The 20,954-nt window shown below is 42.5% G+C and overlaps 1 long non-coding RNA gene across 1 annotated transcript; it reads left to right on the forward strand.

Annotated features, from left to right (window-relative positions):
- Window positions 5,490-11,466, forward strand: LOC110393393. The gene is made up of 4 exons (XR_002434989.1): window positions 5,490-5,704; window positions 9,070-9,144; window positions 10,411-10,560; window positions 11,145-11,466. It is a non-coding gene; the product is annotated as an uncharacterized LOC110393393 (long non-coding RNA).

The raw sequence follows: 20,954 nt of genomic DNA on the forward strand, positions 1-20,954 counted from the left end.
GCAAATCCCTGCGCAGTGCGAAGGCCCAGAGCTAGAGCAGGGCAGGTGACTAGCAGTGATGGACGATGTTGAGATCTCACAGAGAAATGATATAATAAATGGTTGGTCTGACACAGTAGAAAATGTTTGGATAGAAGTGACGGGTAATAAATAAGCTCATGTTGCTATAGATCCTCCAGGCTGTGCTTCTGATTTTCTTTCTCTAAGGGAAAGAGGCAGGGGTTCATAGTAGGCAGGCATGAAGAAACTGTTTGCTGCATGCAGTCGATGTAATCTAAGGCTGAACCAGACCCAAGTCAAGTATTACTGCAGCTGTAGGTTCTCAGTTGTCATAGCTAAGGTTACAAAACAACTTCCCTTGCATCTTGTCTAATGTCACCATCTAGAGCTGAGGCCCCACTGTTTTATTTGTGGCTATAACACTTTGTTTCCTTGCACTTGTTATCAGGGCTGCCGCAAAGATGGAGACAATCAGACAGTTTGCCCCAGGCATGGACACATTATATGTGATGCATGGTGATACATCAAAGGCCACAGACTGAACTTCTTCTCTTGGGTTTCCAAATGTTTCTATGTACCATTTTCAGTAGTAATCAAATTTTATTTAATTTTTTGCATTTCTTCATGAATTTTTTTTTAACTTGAATGCAGTAAACAGATTTCTGTTGCTGCTGCTGCAATGGTAAGTTTGGTGGGTCCTCCAAGTTATTTTTTGCTGGATAGCTATATATTGTTTGGATGCCTCATTACAAAATTAATAAAGACTTGGATTAAGAAATCTGTTAATTGAGTTAGTGATCTGAAAGGAATTTCCCAAGAAGCAGATTAGCATAACAATTCTTGATTTAAAAAAAAAAAACCACAAAGGAGTGGCTACATTTCTAGCATTTTGTAGTAGTCACAAACTCCTAAAATCAGTGAAAAAAAGGGCCCTTTTATTTTCATTAGAAATGCTGAAACAATGCATAAGAAATTCCATAGTAAACTTTTTTCTACAATACACGTGTGGTTTAGTAAACAGTCAAGGAATGAGATTGCTAAAATTTTCTGCATAGCTTCAGTGTTTAAGTACAATGTGGTTCAGTGTATTTTCTGCAGGTCTCACTCTGTGTAATGACAGCTATCCAGTATTGATGAATAAAGCAGGGGCCAGAAGAGCACTTAATGATCCCTTCCAGACGGGCTGCTGGTATCTGCAGTGGGACCAATAGGACAATCCAAGAGAGTCCACATTTTAAAAACTGGCATTGAAGTTAAATGGCATAGTACATGAGGTTTCATGCATTTGTATCAGAGTTTTAGAACCTGTCATTTCAGAAAATGTGTAATTTCAACACTTTCTAGGGCACCTGATTTCATATCTCCTATTTTCTTAGCCATGATAAGGGTTTCCGGGACTTGGCAGGGGGGAGGATTATTTTGGAGCAGGCATGTCGTGACCTATCATTTGATTTACAGTATTGGGCAGAGGCCCAACAGTTACTACATAGGCCTACTGAGTTCCAGCATTTAGAAAGCAAGGTCTGCAAATGAAAACAAAGATTTTTTCCTGAACCTGTCTCGTAACTACAGTAGCTCCATGTGTCTGGATATATTTTTCCTATTTCCTCTGCTTTTGCAGCACACTAAGCCTATGCTAACTGGATTTTAGGATTACTTGCTGTTCAGTGTGGTATTGGCATCATAGGATTATAATGAGAGACTTTTCAACCACTGGATACAATATTAAATCCTGCACTATACTTTCCATAGTATTGCACTATGTTCCCCCTTCATTAATCTGTTGGCCTCTAAGCCCTGTATTTCTTACGATCAGATAACTGCTTTGTTACAGATAACCCTAATAGGGCTAAATCTTGTTGATAAGCGGGAATACCACATTTTACACGTGAGGAAAAAAAGGGGCTAGAGGAAATGCATGTAGGGGGATTAGATAATTACACGTACAATATATTAGTTCCAACATCATGTTTACCTTAATTATCTATTTGAGAAGTGGAGAAAGTTTCCCTAGAAGATGGATAGCTAATAGCACTGGTTTAATCTATTTTGCTATTGTTCTTTTTATTTGTAGATTTGACATGCTTTGCAAAGTGGTTGTGAATATGGTTATCCCTAATTTACAGATAAGTAATCCTGGGTGATACAATTTGTTGGAGATTAGAGAAAACATTAAGAGAGTAGCACCGTGTCTGCTACTCCCCAAGCTGTGTGCTCTTTGACTTTCCAAATAACCTTTTTTACTGCCACCCATCAGTGGCCGTGAAGGAGGGTCGATATGGAGGGACTAGGAAAGTGCTGCTGCCACTGCAGGCTGCAAGCAGCGCACACATATCTGGCATAGAATTTCAACCCTACTGCTGTCTTTTTGCTGACAGCACAGTAACGAGCTGAAACAACACCACGCTATTCCCAGAGCTGCGTGGACATTGCTAATGCCAATGAATAAGTAAAGCTTATCTGTTATGACATGAAATACTTGTATATTATGCACATATTTGTGTATTATGCCAGATCTGATGCTGTTAAATAAGAAAATCTCTCCTTGTTTTCCTTTTCACTCAAGAAAAAAAAAAAAAGAAGATAAAAAAATCAGTATTTTCAAACTGGGAGCGTGTATTTATCAGGTTTCTGAGGGAGATTGGAGGCTAAATACTAAGTCTCACATGACAATTTGAAGAATATTGCTGTGAAATTAGAACCTTTTCCCATTTTCATGCTTCTAGGCATCAGAGATTTAAGAGCAGCATCAAGCCAAGTAGCTGGGGAAGGGTGGGCCAAGTGGAGTTGCTATTACACTTCTGAGAGTGTCAGGATCTCATCAACACCCCAAAAATTAAGGCCCCACTGGTGTGCGAGAAAAAGATTCATGGAGAGGGAGGAGCTGCTCACTGGTGGCACTGGCTTCGTGTGACAGTGGTGACACAAGGCCAAGAGCTCCAGGCCCCAAGTGAGTGAGGCAAACAAACAGCCATGAAGAGTGGGAGTCGGCTTCGGCATGGCTCAGGTGATGTGGTGATGGCCCTAATGTCCTTAATGTGCCCGACTACCAAAGGGAGGGGAATTGTAGCACAGGTGATTTCTTTAAAAATTGTATCTAAGGAAGACTGTAGTAGAAAAATGTGGGGAAAACTCAGGCTTTCTTTATGGAGGTTTGAGCAGGTTCCTTGGCTGTGTTTGGGTACAGGAGGGAGCAGCTCTTGATGTAGACTTCTCTGACTTGCTCTCACTTCCCCTCACAAAATCTTCTGCATCACAAGGAGGCTTCACAGAACAGCACAGCAGAGACAGGGTTGGTTTTGGTGGCAGGTTATGGGACGTTTTCAAAGCAGAGATTTCATGAGCAACACCAGCCAGAGTAAACATTCTCATGTCTGGCCCCTGGAAAGGGAGATAAAGCAGTCTTAAAAGACCAGTTTTGTTGACAAGTAACTTGTGATGCATGAAAGATCTGGTGCTTTTTGCTGAGTGAAAACAGATCTGTGCCATAGTAACCAGGTGACTCACTGCATGGGAAAAATCAGAAATCAGAAGATGCCTTGTGAGAACCGGTCAAAGGCAGCATGGGGCTGATCCCATTGGTGTTTTGCATGTTTCACTCTAAGCCACAAGCTGAGGTCAGAGGCATCCCTGCACCACTCCATTCAGAGCCATCAGCTCCACTCTTCGTCCCAGCTTGTCTCGTTGTGAGGAAGTAGGAGACTAAAGGCTCATCTAGCTTAGATCTAGCTTAGGATCCAGGCAAGCAGCAGGGATACTGGAGAAGAAATAGGACATAATTACAGAAACCTCTCTTCGTGCTGCAGCTCCTCACTTTGGGCCACTTAGAGGTGCAGGGACTTCCTGTATGGTGTGGCATCCCAACCACCGTGTTTATTAGATATGCCCCTCATTAATTTGCTGTCAGGTTTATTTTACACTTTTGGCCTCTATACCACTCTGTGGCAGTGAGTCACAATTCATTTATACCTTGTGCAAACCGGTTCAATGCTGCGTCGGAACCAGCAATTAGTACTTGCAGTGGTGATGCATCGAGACATTTTCCGTGCGAAATGTACTTTTCATCAGCACTACCCCATGAGGGGAGCTGCCTGTTGAAGCTTGCAGGAGATAGCAGTTCCAAGGGGGAAGGGGCCAATGCCAGCTGATGAGCAGCACCACAGTGAGAGGAGATAGTGAGGCACTGTCAGCATGGGGCCGCTTGCTTTGTGCTACTTGGCACGGGAACAATTAAAAAATCCACATTGCTTGCTGAACCCCAACTGCTTATTTGGTTCACTGTGGTCATGGAAACACCTGACCTATTTACACCTTGAGCAGAGCGAGAGGCGGTTGGTGGAGGCGGGGTGGGAAAAGAAAGGATGCTTTGAATTTGGATTTTGGAGACATTTAATTAAGACAATATACATGTATGCATGCTCGTGAGGCACAGCAAGAGGACATTGGTTCGAGCAGACCATGGCTTCTGTCTCAGCTCAGCTCTGCAGCTCTGCAAGCTCCTTGAGCAAACATGATTTGCCTGAAGCCTATGTTCCGTGTATGTAAAATAACATTTACCTTCTCGCCCAACATTTCCAAAGGTTTGTCACTGGCTTTCTCAGGTCTTAGGGGAATTCAGCCTTCTGTCACTTTGACAGTGTGCTATGTCAAGCTCTCACTGCAACATCCATCTCTGAGCAGGCTTCTGTTCAGAGAAATCTGCTTGCTGTAACTGGGAAGGGACATAAAAGTCTCATTCTGCACCTGAGCTGCCCATGCACCTTGTGACTCTCTTGTACTATTTGTCTATCTCCCAGTACAGCCAGGAAGATGGGAATGAGCAACTTAAAGTTGTTTAAAAAGAACATGGCCAGCAGGTTATGGGAGATCATCCTCTCCCTTTACTCTGCCCCAGTGAGGCCTGGAATACTGTGTCCAGTTCTGGGCTTCCCAGTACATAAAAGAGAGATCTCCTTGAAAGAGTCCAGTAGAGAGTGACAAAGATGCTAAAGAGTCTGGAGCATCTGCTGTATGAGGAAAGGCTGAGTAACCTGGGTCTGTTCAGCCCGGGGAAAAGAAGACTGAGAGGGGATCTGATTAATGTTTATAAATATCTAAAGTGCAGGAGGCAATTGGACAAGGCCACACTCTTTTCAGTGGTGTGTAGTGATAGGACAAGGAGCAATGGCTTAAACTTGAACATAGGAAGTTCCACACAAATATGCGGAAGAATTTCTTTACAGTGTGGGTGATGGAGCACAGAAACAGATTGCCCAAAGATGTGGAGTCTCCTTTGGAGATATTCAAGACCCATCTGAATGCCTGCCTGTGCAACCTCCTGCAGGGAACCTGCTTTAGCAGGAGGGCTGGACTCGATGACCCCTAGAGGTCCCTTCCAACCCCTGCAATTCTGTGTTTCTATGAATCTTTTTTTTCACATCGAATGGAGCAGGAGATTTCGTTTAATTGCAGCTCAGGCTTTTACTTACCCTAAATGTTCCCATGACAGAATAATGCCATGTAAATCAGTGGAATATGGGTGGGGCAGATGTCAGGCTGAATTTTGAAATTCCTTGCCTTCCTCAGGCCAGCAGAGAATGTAGCTGACCTTCTGAGGGCATGTATTTATATAAAAGGGCAAATTAAGTAATGACAGTTACCTTAAATGGAACCCAAGCTGAAGGAAGAAGAGATCTGCTGGAGAGAGGAAGATATTAAAGTCTAGGTATGAAGAATTCTGCAGATACAAGATAATCACGGTGCATATTAAGAATGAAAGAAGCTTCAGGACTTTAATGATCTGTTGGGAAATCTTGAGGAAGAAAGGATGATTGCATTCAGTGTTAGTGAGAGAGAATCTTTAATATCCCCAAAGCATCTGATTAATAACCATAGCATCAGACCTCAGGAATTTGTTTTTGGTAGCTCTTTAAGATGAAAGCTCCCCCTCTGCATGCTTAAAAAAGGTATTTTTTTTGATTGCATGTTTCAGAACCATTCATGTTCTGGCCGGTAACAGTTTTTATCCTAAGAGTAAGGGTTGACTGAAGAACAAACTGTGCAAATTCTGTTCTCCAAACACCAAAACTAAAGAGAAAATACCATCTGTCTCCTCTCCAGCCTACTCTTCCTGGTCCCAGCAATGCCTTCTAGTGGAAAAACAGTTAAGCTAGTCATGAAGCTACTAATATGACCAGCAGCAATGGAGTGTAACATAATGGTCTGTGTGTGCAGAAGGACTGCTGCCTCTCCCCAGGAGGCAGGTGTAAGTCCTGGTCTCAGCACGTCAGGCAGGATGCTCCCACTGCTGTGATGCTGGGAGCTTGGTGGGATGCCTCTGGCACAGCAAAGGCTTTCAGGTGGCATTCCTGAGAGCTTTCCCCTCGCCCTGCTACAGCAATCAGATTGATGGAGTTTTGACAGCAGCTGTGACTCATTTCAGGAAGAAATCGACTTGAGTGCTCATTATCACTTCAGCATCATTTACATTTTTCCCAGTCAGGTGGATATTTTGTCGTGACAGGGTGCAGGCTGTTTCTTTTGCCCACACAAACGTAGTTTCTACCTGGAAGCTCCTGCCAGAAGCTTTGCATCTGGCTGACTTCTGACTTCCTTATTTCCTCCTCCTTGTCCTAAGTGGCTGTCTGGGTTTTGGAGACTAGTTACACAACGCTGCCTTCTCCCTCCTCCAGTGCTGCTGAGTGTGTTTCAGGACCATGGAGGAGGAGAGACTGATGTGTTGAGCTACCTTTGACCATCCACTTGTGACTGAGGTGTAATAAGTACAGTTCTCGGCAGAGACTGCCGAGAATTTTCTGCCAAATTGAATTTTTCATAAACTGATTATTGCAAAGTGCTCTTGGCTGAGGAGAGAGTTTAACGCCTTTCTAACACAGCTAGCACAGCTAGAAAGAGAGTTACTGAAATAATAATCCCCCTCTGGATCCTTGGCCAGGATTTTGGATTTACCAAGAAACTGCTTCCACCCCCGTTCCCTCGCCCCTTAGTAAGCCCACTTAAGGTTTTTAACAGCTATTATTGGTGCAGGCATAGGGAGAGTTCTCTGCTGGTGTAAAGCAGCCTACCTCCATTGATTTCAGTGCACCGAGTTGCTTTAGTACTGTGTGGGTGATCATATGATTCAGACACAGCCGATAAAGTTGACAGCAATCTACCCTCGATAACTTAATCTTAGCATTTTAATCCAAAGACAGCTATGTAGCCAAGGGAAGGAGCTGACTGAGCTACTCAGTTTGTCTCTGAATTTCTGCTTTGTGTTTTCTACTTGCAAAATAATCATCCTGAGCATTCTGGGGTTATAAAGTGTTCATTTTTAATTCCATGTCAGTGGGTAATCAAATGTGTAGGTGAATCTGGCTACTTAAGATGTGATGTTGCCTTTGGTGCCTAACTGTAACCCTACAGGCACTGACCTGTTGCTGAGGACACAGAACAAACTCCTATCTGCAGGTAAATGCTGTTGCTGGACAGAGTTTTCAGAATATATTTACCTTGCATGAGAGTCTGCAGAAGGGTGAACAGAAAACAGATTGCAGATGAACCAGAGCTGCTATTTGGAATTAGCCCAAAAATCATGTTTTGAACTCAAAAAATACTTACCAAAAGCATTATGTTGGACGAATCGTATCTCTTCAGTTTAGCTGCTTGAGGCTGTGCCCACTCAGCTTCTGTGGAGGACCTGGTTTGTGGTGGCACTTTGATGGGAAATCCAGCTGGATATCCCAGGGGTGGGCAGGAATCCCATGGCGCAGACCTGACAGAACAGGTGCCAGAAGTGAGTAGTGCTTTTAAAAAATAAACAAATTCGTCATTTTAAAACTCATGCCCCTCAGATCACCTTTCCAGCTCCTCACTTTGAGCAAATAGTACCTTCACAACAGCAACAGGGGGAGAGCGTGTCCTTATTTATTATTGTATTTCCTTTCCCTTTTCTTAATATTTCTGTCATTTAAAACATGACGGGGCTTCACACACGTTGGTGACATAGATCCAACAGAGAGCCCACGCTCTGCCAAAGGGGAGACGTTTAGGAAAGTGCCAAGGAGCAGAACAAAGGCACAATGTGCTGCCAGCCCACTGCCACTGAGATCCTATGAAATAACCCGTACACTGCACAGGACACATACGGACAATGCGGTCACAATTTAAAGCTATGCCATCTGTCTGGGGAAAACTGAATGGTTTTGATCTGCTCCCAAAATGAAAACAGAAGTAGGAGTGCTGGGACTTGGATTCTGCCGAGTGATGCAAACAAGCCTGGCGTTCCCAAGCGTCCAGCAGAGCCTCTTCTGCTGGGAGAGGGCGGCTGGGCTGCTCCGAGGGGCAGGCACAGGAACCGCTTCCACATTTGCAAGAATCATGAATGAATTAACATAGTGTGGATATTTATAATTCAAGTGTTTCTGCTGAGAGTGAGCAACTTGAATCTTTTTGTGGGCCAAAAATGTAGAAAAGCTAGGGAAAAAGAACAGTGGGAGGTCAAGAACTTTTTCTTGTAGGAAAATGTCTTTTCGCTGTCCATTAGCATCCATTTTGAAATGAAAAGCCATTTTGATTTGAGAAATGAACCTTTGTAATTAAAAGGGAATTTCAGTGCGACATTTTCACTGATGTGGGATGTTCACTGAAAATGACCTAAAACCAAAGCCAAACCCTTTCAAGAAATCCTTCATTGAGTACTTTCAGCCAGCTCTTCTCAGTGAGTGGGCGTTATCTACACCAGTAGGAGTTCTGCCCTTAAGCCAGAAAATACACATCATGAAAACCTGTCGTTTTAGTCGGATAATTCATAAATATTAAGGATAGTTGTTTGATGTGATAAACGAGATAGAAAATCACTATATGGTAGGGGAGGAGCAATGGTAGCTATGAGTACACTATGGTTAAGCGCCCAAAGCCTTTGGCAATAAAAAAAATCATGTACTCATTGTTTTCAACAAGAAGAAACTATGTTTTGTTCTGGTTTTCTTTTTAACAATTCAGACATCAAATCGTATGCCAGTAAGGATGAGTTTCAAAAAAACAAGAGTGTTAGAATAATTGATTGGGAACATTTTTCTGTCATTCCAGGAACTAAAGTGTCGGCAAAGACAAGTGAATACAGGATTCCTTTTCTGGAGAAAAATAAAATAAAAGATGAGCAGGGTAGGTTTCACCTGAAATGAAAATTATTTTCCCCAACATTATTCAGTGAAAAAGCTCCACATAAAATTTTTGTTTGTTTCTTTGTTAAAAAAAATAAAGTGAAAAAAAATGTGTTTTTTTTTCCCCATGGGGAATTTTTTTTTTTTTTCTGATTTTCTATTTAATCAGCTAAGGAGGAGAGGGAGGAAGTTTGACAGTTTCATTAAAAAAAGAAATGAAAAAGCTCCTTTATGTCTTTAAAAAATCTAAGCTCCTCCTAAGAAGCCAAGGTGGCCAAAAATAACGAAGCCTTCTGTTGCTTCGTTGCAACCAGAGTGTGTATCTCCAGTGTAGCTCTAGAGAGCTGGGAGCCTTGTTCTTTCCCTGGGATATGGGCAAGGAAGAATGATGGCACATTTCAGTGCTTGCTGTAGGTCTCTCCTAACCATTGTGTCCGTATGTATGAAATGCATTTTGAATTGGCCTCCAGAAGGACTGGGGACACGGTACCTATCTGGTGTCACCTAAATGCAGCTTGGATGAAGCAGGGATCGTAATATTTCAGGTTTTCCACTGCCTACACTTGCTGGGAGAGAGAAGACATTTAGTACTTCAGGTTCATTTTCGTGTTCTCACCTTTGTTAACACACATATCAGACCTAGAGAAAAAATCTCCACATTTATTTCAGAGAAAAAAAAAGCTGAAGTGCTGTTTTGATTCTGAATTGGGAACAAAAAATGCTCTTGACTTTCTCAAGGCACAGAATTCTAAAAATTCTCTTAGCATCCTATTTCATTGGCTTTTCAGTTCTGCATTTATTTTCTGTATTCTTCTCTAGTATGTCAATAACACACAGTACTGGTTTGGGTCTTTCATTTGGTCTTTTCTGCAATAGCTGAAATACTTATTTTAATCAATTCTTTTTTTAAACCTTAGGAGCAGCTGTTTCTTGGTGTTGACTAGCATGTCTTAACACTGCCTGTAGATCACAGAGGATTTTTCACATTATGGCTGAAAGCTTTTCCCCTTAGCTCAATCTTTTCTATAGGTATCTTTTTAAACACCATTCATTCGGATTTATAAAAGAATAAAATGAAGGCCCTCTATTTCAATCTGTGTAGCATGATTCCGTTAGTCCATATAATCCAGTATCAAACATTTCTTTAGATGCCTTGTTTCATTCAAAGCATTCTTCTGCTCGGAGGCAACAGGCAGGCCCCCTGGGCAATTTGTTTCCAGTCGAGAGATATTAATGTTCCTATCTGATAAAGTGTTGTTTTCCTCAGTTCCATCATTCTGTGGCACCGAGATTGTGAATGCAACAAGTATTGATGAACGAGGTGCTCGTGGAGCCAAACAGCAAATCCACGTCAGTGAGAACAGAGCAACCTGATGTAGAAACAAGAGTCGTCTCCTGATCCACGAATACACGCTTTGTGCGTACCTATAGGTTGCTGCAAAGTGCACTCTCATTTACTAGATGGTTATATGACAAATGTAGTGCTTGTGTCATTTCTGACCCATGCCTATGGAAAATGGGCTTAATGTTTTATCTAATGGCCATGATCTTTTGTCTATATTGCCCAGCAATATAGATGCTGGATGTTGCGTGTGTGTATAGTATCTTAAGTGATAAACAACGTGTTTTTGCAGTTTGGCCAGCATCATTAGTTAATTAGACCGTGGCTGTTTAGGCACCTGGAACAAGCAGTGGGAATTTAAATTCTTCTGATAAAAGGATTTATTTCTAATGAGTCTCAACACATAATGAGTTCCAACCGGGGGAGACTGACCATTAGCGGATGACTCACAGCATTACCGTAAAGATCAGAGTCACATATTTAATTTTATAAGGCTTACTACACTCGGTGAGAGCACAGATTCTAGAAACAAATCTTTTGGTTCCAGTTTTGTTACCGTGTTAGATTTCACACAGTCCTCGTATGCCTGAGAGTAAACACGTAGGACGCAGCAGACTATTTATTTTATTTCACTTTTTTATTGCTCTTCCTCTCTCCAGTTTCAAGAGGAAAAGAAGCTGAGTTTTTAATATTGCGAGAATGCTCAGCCCTTTTCAGCTGGGAGATGTCAGAAGCAGCTGCAGACCTAAATGAAAGGAGCTCATCTCTGGAAATTTGCTATGCTATAATAAATGCAGGCTTCTGCTGGTGAGCTGCTGATGGTCCTTTAATGTCTTTATGCTCCAGCACTACTCAAAGACACTGTGTTGCCTGCCCTCCCTCCCTTCCCCGCAGCTCCCTGCACCCCCTGCCCACCCAGGGTTAGGATTTGATGGTGCGAAGGTGAGAGTTCACTGCAACGCTCAAGGACTAGGCTGGGTCTGAAGGAAAGGGCTGCCACCTCCTTTTATCATGCAGGCAGCAGCTTGCATTCACCTCAGACTGATATGCTCCTTTACTGACATATTTGCTCGAGACATTTGGCTCCTGAGTCGCAGTCATATACCACGTATTGTCTGTGTGCAATACAGGGGTATGCAAATCTGTGCTTTGTTTAAGTAGTGTATGCCATGCAAGGAGGAATGCATTTGCTCCACATCCTGGTGCAGTATTTCCCCAATTAGAGATGCACTGCTCGTTTGAATGAAACTCAAGAATTGCCTTCCAGCCTCCAGGCCTCTGCTCTTTCTGAGCTAAGTTGGGAGCACTGGCACCTACCAGCCTGGAGCCTGGCGAAGTGTTAAAAGAGCAGGATGGATTCCCCAGAAACACATTTACAGCTGGGAGGTGAGGACAGCATGTGCAAAGCTTGGTGAAAGGATCTCAAAGTCTGAAGGAGGCTTTAGGAAACCAACTGGGCAAAGAGTAAACTGTAGTTTAGAAGCCTTAGCAAGAGTTGTAGAGCTGCTGTGCCCAGCTGTGATTCATCACAGGGTATGTGAGTAATGTGGGTGGCAGGTGAGCCCTGAGGGCAGAGGAGAGTGGGGCAGATGGGCAGCACTGAGGAGCATGGAAGAGCCTGGGCTAGCAGGTCCAATGGGCAGGGATATTGTCTTCATAAAACAGCAGGGTAGTTTGGATTATTTGGAATTATCACAGCAGAAATGCCACCTCCTGATGGGGGAGAGAGAAGGAGCCCCAGGGGAAGGCCTGCAGGCCCCAGCAAACAGGAAGCACCAAATGGCATGGCAGTGATAACACCTACTTCCCTAAGGTAAGTCACCTTCTGGTAACCTCTGCATGTCAGCCCGTGCCAGCACTTGAGACCAAACAACCACCACTGGAGAGCAAGGTAGGCTCTGGAGCCTGGAGGAAGGAGTGCATGTGGAGGCAGAGGACAAGGAGCCTTCGTGCCCATGGTTGGCAGGTGTAAAGCAGTTGCTGCCTCTCCAGAAGTTTTCTTGGTAAACAGCTCATTTTATTTCAGAAGCACAGAGCCCTCACTTGAACTTACATAGCACTTGGTTGGCAGTGTAGTGTAATAACAGAAAGAATCGGCAATCATCATTGTAATGAAACTTCAGTTTTTCCATAGCTTGGAATATTACAGTAAAATACCACCAAAAAGCGAGTTGCTCTGATTGACACGATAAGTATTAACATTTTGGAAATCATTTTTCTGCATTAAATTTCCCTTACATTTTTTATTTCAGATGTTGTTTTTACATCAGTTTGATTTTTTCAGACTCAAATAGTCCCTTGCATAAGACTTTAGCTGCCCAATTTCTTCTGAAGTTACTCATTTGTTCTTCTGTTGTAGGAAACCTGTTGGTAGCTAGGATATGCCAAAAAAATAAAGCAGACCTTTTGCTCTTTTTTCCCATCATGCCGCCCAGTTGTCCCGAAGTCTCATTGCTCTTTAATACCAAAGACTTTAATGCAGAGAGAGATAAATAGAAAGAGACTACAAGTACCTTCATATGGGGCAGTTTGCCACTTGGCACAAGCCTCAGCTTGAGTCAATGTTTAATTGCATTTGCTGATCATAGTTCTGGCCTGGATAATTTTAAATAGATGATGTCTATTAAAAAAAAAAGAGGGGAGAAGCACAACAAATTCACACTGCAAGGTGCCTGAACGCTTTTAAAATTTTATTTTTCCTTTTAAAATCAAGAGCCTGGGAAATTAAAAACATCCACATTACATCGATTGGAAGTAGAGACTTTGGAGCACCAATTTACCAAATACATGCAAAATCCAGATGTAATTCATCCCTGATGTTGCAGCTGGGATGAATTTTTTCCAAGATCGCTACAAAATCCTTTAATTCTCTGGTTTGACAAAGACCGGCAAACAGCCAGATTCTATTGCACATGCCAGGCATTGTGGGCTGTGGTTCCTTTTTGCCTAAAGTGCCCTCTGTGACCTCATTGCCGTGAAAGATTTTGTATGGCATCGTATGCATGAGCAGTTGATGTAGTTCATTCAGCCTAAAATATTGTTCCCATTAGCTAATGGTGACACGTTCTCATATATATATATGTATACATATATGTATTTATTTATTGTACTCCCTTTGCCTGTGATCCTGCAAGGTGAAATTCATCTGCTATCCACTCTGTGAGAATGGGGTACCACTCTGCAAACTGGAAGCTGAACTATAAAACCAGAAATCTTTCTCTGTGTAGCTTAGTGAAGGAGTATTGCAGCATCCCTTCACCTGGATGAAAGCAGCCAAAGAACCACCATGAAGGCTGCGGGAACAAATCTCCCCAAAATCTGGCAGAGGAATTGCAGCTCCAGCAGCCTGAAGTTTCTTGCTGGAACGGTTTGTCCGCACCCCATCAGGGGTCCCATGCAGCTGTGCCATGCTTGAGAGTTCTCTTGCAGAACAAGAATCCAGTTCATTTCAGCAAAACTGTTTCCAGGTGCAGATGTCAAGCTCTGAACTTGATTCCACGTTCCCAAGAGCTGCTGCAGCTGTGGCAACACTGCCAGAAAGAAATAACAACATCAAAAAATGTTTTCTGTAGCTCATTTTCTCTTAGAATTAATGGTGGCTGTTTAAAAAGCCAAAATGCCAAAACCAAACCGGAACACCATAGGGAATTTGACATGGAGTTTGACACGGCTGAGGGCAGGCTCCAGGTCATGTGCATGGATGGTACAGGACAGATTTTGCTCGTAGGAGTGATTCCTGGCTTTGTTGTCAAGTTTTCCTTCTTGTTCTCCGAATGAAGTATGAGAAGTAAGGATAGGTTGTGTGTAAAATACCAGGTGGAGTGCCGCTGCTTTAGGTCTTCATCCTTAAATTGACAAGGATGTCAGGAGTTTCATAAAACCCAAAGGGTGAGTCTCTGTTCCTCTAGCAGTGCAGCAATAAAATCAGCAAAGGCCGATGCTGACACATGGGTACATCACTCCCAGCAAACACTGGGAAGGCATTGCATCTCCTCAGTAAACGAAGCTGTCAAAGAAGGCCACTTTCAAGAAATCAACCTAAATTACGTCACATGGAAAGTACTGCAGATCAGATTAGCTCCTCTTATTTCATTCAGTGCTAACTGGCCAGCGTGAAGGGCAGGCAAGTAGGGGGAGGCTGGTTGTGTTCAGCCTGACATTTACGTAAATGCAGGTGAGATGTTGTGAACTCATGTCTTCTGCTGTAAGGGAGCTTCGTTGCATCCCCAGAGACACTGGCAGCCAGAGTAACTGTAGCTGTGGCACGCTGCGCTGCATGCTCGGCTCCCTCTCTGTGCAGACATGCTGAGTATTTCTCTTTTCTCTGACCTCATTGAAGCCATTCAGCCTGAACATGTGGTTTGTTCCTTGTGTACCAATGTGATAACCAGCAGAAACGTCATGCTGCTCTCTCAGCGCTGACCAGCAGCCTTCCAGGCCTGCCCTTCCCTTGTCCCCTCCCAGCTCTGCCAGCAGCTCTCTCTGCAGCCTTGGTTGAGCCATCTCCTGGCTGCTCTCAGCATGCACCAAGGGGTGCTCCCAATGCCTCCTTTCCTTTCTGGATGGGTAGTATGGGTGCAAGCCTCAATAGCAATGAATTATTAGTATTTGTGGAGGGAATTATCAGTATTTATAGTGCCTCTGGCAAACTCTGACTTCTTAAAGGAAGCGCCAATGATTTGTTATGGTGTTTTAATTAAAGAGAGCAATCTGTAATTAACAAAGGGATGCTATATTTTAGATCTGTGAGGGTGGTGAGACACTGGAACAGGTTGCCCAGTGAGGTTGTGGATGCCCCCTCCCTGGAAGCATTCAAGGCCAGGCTGGATGGGGCTTTGAGCAACCTGGTCTAGAGGGAGGTGTCCCTGCCTGTAGCAGGGGGGCTGGAACTAGATGATCTTAAAGGTCCAAGCCATACTGTGATTCTATGATTCTGTGATTATTTTTATTAATCATCAGTGCTACACAGGTTATATTCTCAGTTACTTGTAATGCTCTTTTGCATATTTTTTCCACTTCAGGGTGTAGTTTGCTGTTTTCTTAAGACACAGCCTGACGCAAGGCTCTGCTTATGTCAGTGTGGTGTTGTACATGCAAGTTATTCTGAATGCTCTTGAGAGAAAGGAAATTTCAGTTGCTGGGCTTTACGGTTTAATGCTTTGCTTCTTCTGCAGTGTAACTCATCTGCTGGACCTAAGCCATATCAGTTATCAGTGTTAAAACCTAGTAAAGACCCAGTGGTAACAACAGAGCAGCTTTCAAAGAGGATGTATTTTTCTGTATTCTGCTTTGGAGATGTAGGTATTAAACTGCAGAAATCTAGCTCAGGATGACCACAGACATTAATTTCCTACACAATGCCAATAACCATTCATCTGTGTATGCTTTAGAGACAGCAAGAGACAGTCTTGAAGATCGTTTCCTCCTTAAATAGGCTGTGATGCTGCAAAAGGTGGTGGAAAAAATCCTGAGAAGCTTCACACTGTTGGCATTAGCAGTTAACACCCTTCTTGTGTATGACAGGGCATGTGTAGGAGGTGCACGGCCACCTAAGCTCCCTGCAAAAAGAGGAAAATGGTTCAGAGCTGTCAGTGCTACAACTTATGTTTGTTCCTTGCTGTTATGCATGCACACTGCAGCTTCTTAACTGGTGGCCCCTAGACTTTAATTTTCAGGCTAGGTCTTCGCAGCCCTCACTGGGCTGGTGGAAGCATTCCTGCAGAGTGCAGCCTGATGGAGAGGCTGTAGCTGCAGAGTTAATCTGAATGCTAATGGCACATACAATTGGGATAAATGGGAGTGGGAGGAGGTTCTTCTTTCCAAAGATATCTCTAGCTGGGTGCAATTGGTGTAAGCCCACCAATGCTCTGCTTGATTGGTTCCTGAGAGCTGGGAGAAGCAGCAGCATGGCTCTGCCTTGGAGCTGGGTGTCCAGCCAGCTTCGCAGTGCAGCCCAGAGAGATTTTTCCAGCCTTTTTCTCCAGTGTCTACTGCCTTACCTCCCTCCCACAAATCAACATCTGGGTGTAATTGCTATTGTTTATTTTGAAATCATTGGGAAACATTCTATTTTTAAAAAAAATCATTTGGGAAAAAGAGAGGTTAATGTAACACTATTTTGTATCATTTTCAATTGCCCCATTTATTCTTACAGATATCAGTGTAACCAGGAGTTAGAATGAGCTCATCAACTCTAAGAGGAACCTTCTCAAACACCCTCACCACCTTCCCTCCTACCTCCCCTCCCACCCAGTGATTCAAAACCAGAGAACTTCCTTGAGGGAAGCGCTCACCTGTGCTTCATTAGAGATTTAAGGATTAGAGATTTGGCCTTAAACGCTTTCCCAAATAGGAACCGTCAAGTGAATCACAGCCTTGTAAAAATCCCTGGCAGGGAAACGTGGATTCTGGGGCTCCCAGATGGTTAACCATGCCCTTGTTCTGAGCTTCTCTGAAGAGTGCACGGAAGGATTCACAGCTAGAAATACTAGCGCCTGCCTTTTTTTATTTATTTTATTTTGGCAGTCCTCCTTTGCCTGCATGATCATGATTCCCTCAAATGGAGAGCAAGTGAATGTTAGCATTTACCAAGCAGTAAACACTTTATTGCATCAATGTGTTTATAAGCTCACACAGATTTCAAGGTACCAGAGAAGGTCCTGGAGGTCCCTCTCGCTTACTGTTGCTGAAGGGAAGAATGGAAAGGCAGAGGGAAGAAAGCAAGGAAAGAGGGAAGACAGAAAGGAAAAAAAAAAGAAAAGAATTAAGAAGCTAATAACAGGGAAAGCTCACTGCCTGGGCTATGTCTCTTGCTGTGTTTGAATGATTTTTCTTTGTAGACAGCTTTGCACAGCACTATTTTTAGAATCTCTTTAATAATTGAGCTGTAGCGATTGTGCTCAGCAGTTAGAACAGGCAGGGAAAATAGCATCTCAAAGAAACAGTGCGCCAGGGTAATAATTTAAATCAAACTGCATTATACTGCATCGCCTTCTCCCCCTTCCCCAGAAAGGTGAAATGCTGCAGAGCCCTGAACACAGGGGGAAAATGAAAATTGGGCAAGTTTACAGCACGTAATAAAATCCATCAAGAGAGTTTATGTCTTAGAGGTGGAGCAGAGGAAGAGGAAGAGGTCAGCTTCTAACGAATTGCTGCTGCTGCATGCTTTACAGTGGGGCTGCCTCAACTTCCACAATCAGCTGTGAATTAGGAGAGAGCAGCCTGGCCCTACATCGCAGTGAGAGACTTGCCACAGAGGAAAACATTTGTCAAACCATGTTGAAACAAGCACAAAATCCAGAGGCACACAGGAAAATCCAGTTGGACTTCCCATGTTTGCTGTGCTCGGCCATGGTCTGGCCATGCGACCCAGTTGGTGCTATCCAGCACGGAGCTGAGAGCCTGCCCTGCCCCCACTTACAATAAAATTGCATTGTATGGCTGGGACAAATGAAATCCTGCTTGCCCATACTGATTGCAGCCTCCTGTTCCTGGCTTCTCTGCTTACAAGTAGAAGATCCAGCTTTGTTGCAGGGTGAGGCGTGGGAAGCAAATCCAGAGTAAACGGGTAAACGTGTAACATCACTTGAAAATGCAGGACAACAGCTATGATGGCAATGTATAGATTACTACAAGCTATTTTGATTTTTAGTGAACTTTCTCTAGCCAAACACTGAACAGCATTTGAAAAGGTTAGCAGTTGCTGATATTTTCATATCTTAGTGCTACTAGAATGTAATACTGTTATTTCAAACATAATTTGATAATATTTTTGTTTTTCATTATTTTATGACAATATTTTTTACTACTGATATGCCCAAGCCTGATGGCATGATTAAATCCTCTTTAAGATTTTTGAGGAATTAGCTTTGCAGTTCCAAATCGGTTGCCTTGTCTTATGTTAATACACTTCATTACTATACAGACAGAAAATACTTTGAAACAGAAAAAGAATATGAAGTATTATGATTAGCACTAAGTAGTGGCTGGCTTTAAAGATAGAAAAATCGGAAATTTTCTGTTATCATCTCATAATGTAATATTACAGCACAGTAATAATTAGCATCCATCTCTGAACAAAACCGTGGGAACTTGTAAAAAAATCAGAGTTTCAAAAGAAAAATGTTGAGCTTCTATTCTCTAGAATTTTCTTTTAACATAAAACGCTTCAGCAGACAGACATTGAGCAATTCTTAGCAGTCGAAGAATCTGGGTGTTGAGCTGATCTCCTTAAAATGTCTCAAAACTGGGAGTTAGCTTGAAAATGCAGATTGATCCACTGGCTTTTCAGAGCAGGACCTTTACAGAAGATGACCATAAAGTAAGTTATTAGGAAGTTTGATTTTCCAACCAGCATACTGAAGATCCCCTTCAGCATTCCTTTATTCAAAGTTTTTATAATTACTGGAGTTTATTTGCTTATGTTCAAACTCAAAGCCTTCTCTCATAACACCTTCTTCCACTTCTAGGACGGTTTCTGGTAAATAATAATATTGACATTGTGATGTGAGAAATATTCCTATGATAAGAAGCTACTGTTAGAGCCTGGGAAACTAAGAGCTTCAGCAACTTGGCTGTCAGGGTGAAAAGGCTCTTTCTGAAAAACAATTATAATAGCCTAGGTCACAAAGGTCCACGAAAAGTATTAGAAATATAATTATATGGCATTAGCCTTTTCTTCTGTTCTGACCTAATTTGGAAAGGAGTCCCTTCTTTGAAATTCAAGCAGAATATTAAAATGAATTCACTTCTATGTTTTTTCTTGGTTGGGATTAAAATCGAAAAGGAGAGTTTCCTTTTTAGAACAGTATGCACTTTTTGCCTTACTTCTACTAAGGCTGATTTTTACAGATAATGCTGTTGCAACTAAATTTTAAGCTCCCATTTTTGACCAAATTGCTGTTGTATCCTAGTTCATGAATCGTATGTTGACCTGGTTCCCAGAATATCTGGTTTAATTTTGGAACTGTCAAACAAAACAAAAAGTAAGGCAGAATATGTCGCAGGATAAGTAGTTCCTCCATAAACATGGAGATAGCATCCCAATTGTGAGCTCTGAAGCGTCTACTGCCTGTCTGCAGATGAACTAGTTTGAAAATTAAAAATAAGATTGCCATGTTCATAAATAATGAAGTAATCCTAGCAGGCTTGTGTAAGAGGTTGTGTCAAGAGCTGGTAGTTTGGAGATGAGCTGATCATGACACAGCTAGTGCCAGCTTGCCGGAGACATCACGAGGCAGTAGGAGCCAGCAGCGGGAAGGCCAGTGCATACTTTACGACAGATTGCTTATTTTTTAGGTAACATTGAGTTTGCTTTGAGACTAAGATGTAACTGAGAGACTCTCTGCTAAGCCTGCGATCCATACTTCTCTTATATATCATCATAGGAAGATTAGCTTGAGAAACTAATTACAGCTGGCTTCTGGAGACTGGATGGGAACAAGATAAGGAGCAGAAATATTGAGGATATGTCTGTTGCAGTTCAGCAGATCCATACATAGGAGAATGAGGGCTGTGGGCCCAGAGGTCTTGTCCCAGAGCTGAGACTGATGGGTGACTCTGGTGGTATGGCATGGGGAAACGTAAAAGCACTTGGGGAGAGCACTCTGATCTTACCAAGGAGAGACTGGGGCTAGACTGCATGTCATTTCTATGGGGAGCTGATTGGAGAAAGGCAGTGGTGCAAGGCAGCATGCAAGCAGTGCTATTGCACAGCCAAGTTGGTCTCAAAATTACACTGGAAGATAAACTTGGCCTTCAATTTTAAAAGAAAAACTTTTTAAACTTGTTAATGTCATATACAGCAGGATATTTATAGCACTCTCTAAATGTTAAGCAGAGGGAAATATCACTGCTAGACAGTGGGCTTTTATATGAGTAAAAATATGTTTCACTTTTCTTCAGCTGATAAGGAAAAGTTATTAGATGTAGTAACCGAGGGTGAGAGGGGTATGAATAGGCAATAAAAAAATTAATTGTATTGTTTTCTTTTCAGCATCATATTTGATTTTATGCTTACTGAATGTTGGCTTCTATTTATTGTGGTGCCTGAGTGCTGGAGTTATATTTAAATATAAAATATATATTTTTAAAAAAAGCAGTGTGGCTTTCTTGGCACAAAAAATTCATTGTTTATGGTTTCCAGGTTGGCTGATATGCAAAGAATATGTGTGAGTAACATCCCTCTGCAGAAAGACAGAAATATACATATATCATTATACTTGCAGGCATTCAGCAGAATGGCAATTTTCAACTTCACAGACTTTCCTAAAGCTCAGCTGCATGAGCCAATTGGACCCATGAAATTGAAAATGAGCTCAGATTGGTTTGGAGGGATTAGGGCTACAAAGAGCATCCCCAGAATGGTGAACTTGGCCTCTCGGAATTATCCGCATTGAACCTCAGAAATTCTAACTGGAAACTTCATTTGATGGAATTCGTGGTGTGCTAGAGAGTCAAGTGGACCTGTG

The sequence above is a fragment of the Numida meleagris genome, chromosome 2 (genome assembly GCF_002078875.1).
Source record: "Numida meleagris isolate 19003 breed g44 Domestic line chromosome 2, NumMel1.0, whole genome shotgun sequence".
Classification (NCBI taxonomy): Eukaryota; Metazoa; Chordata; class Aves; order Galliformes; family Numididae; genus Numida; species Numida meleagris.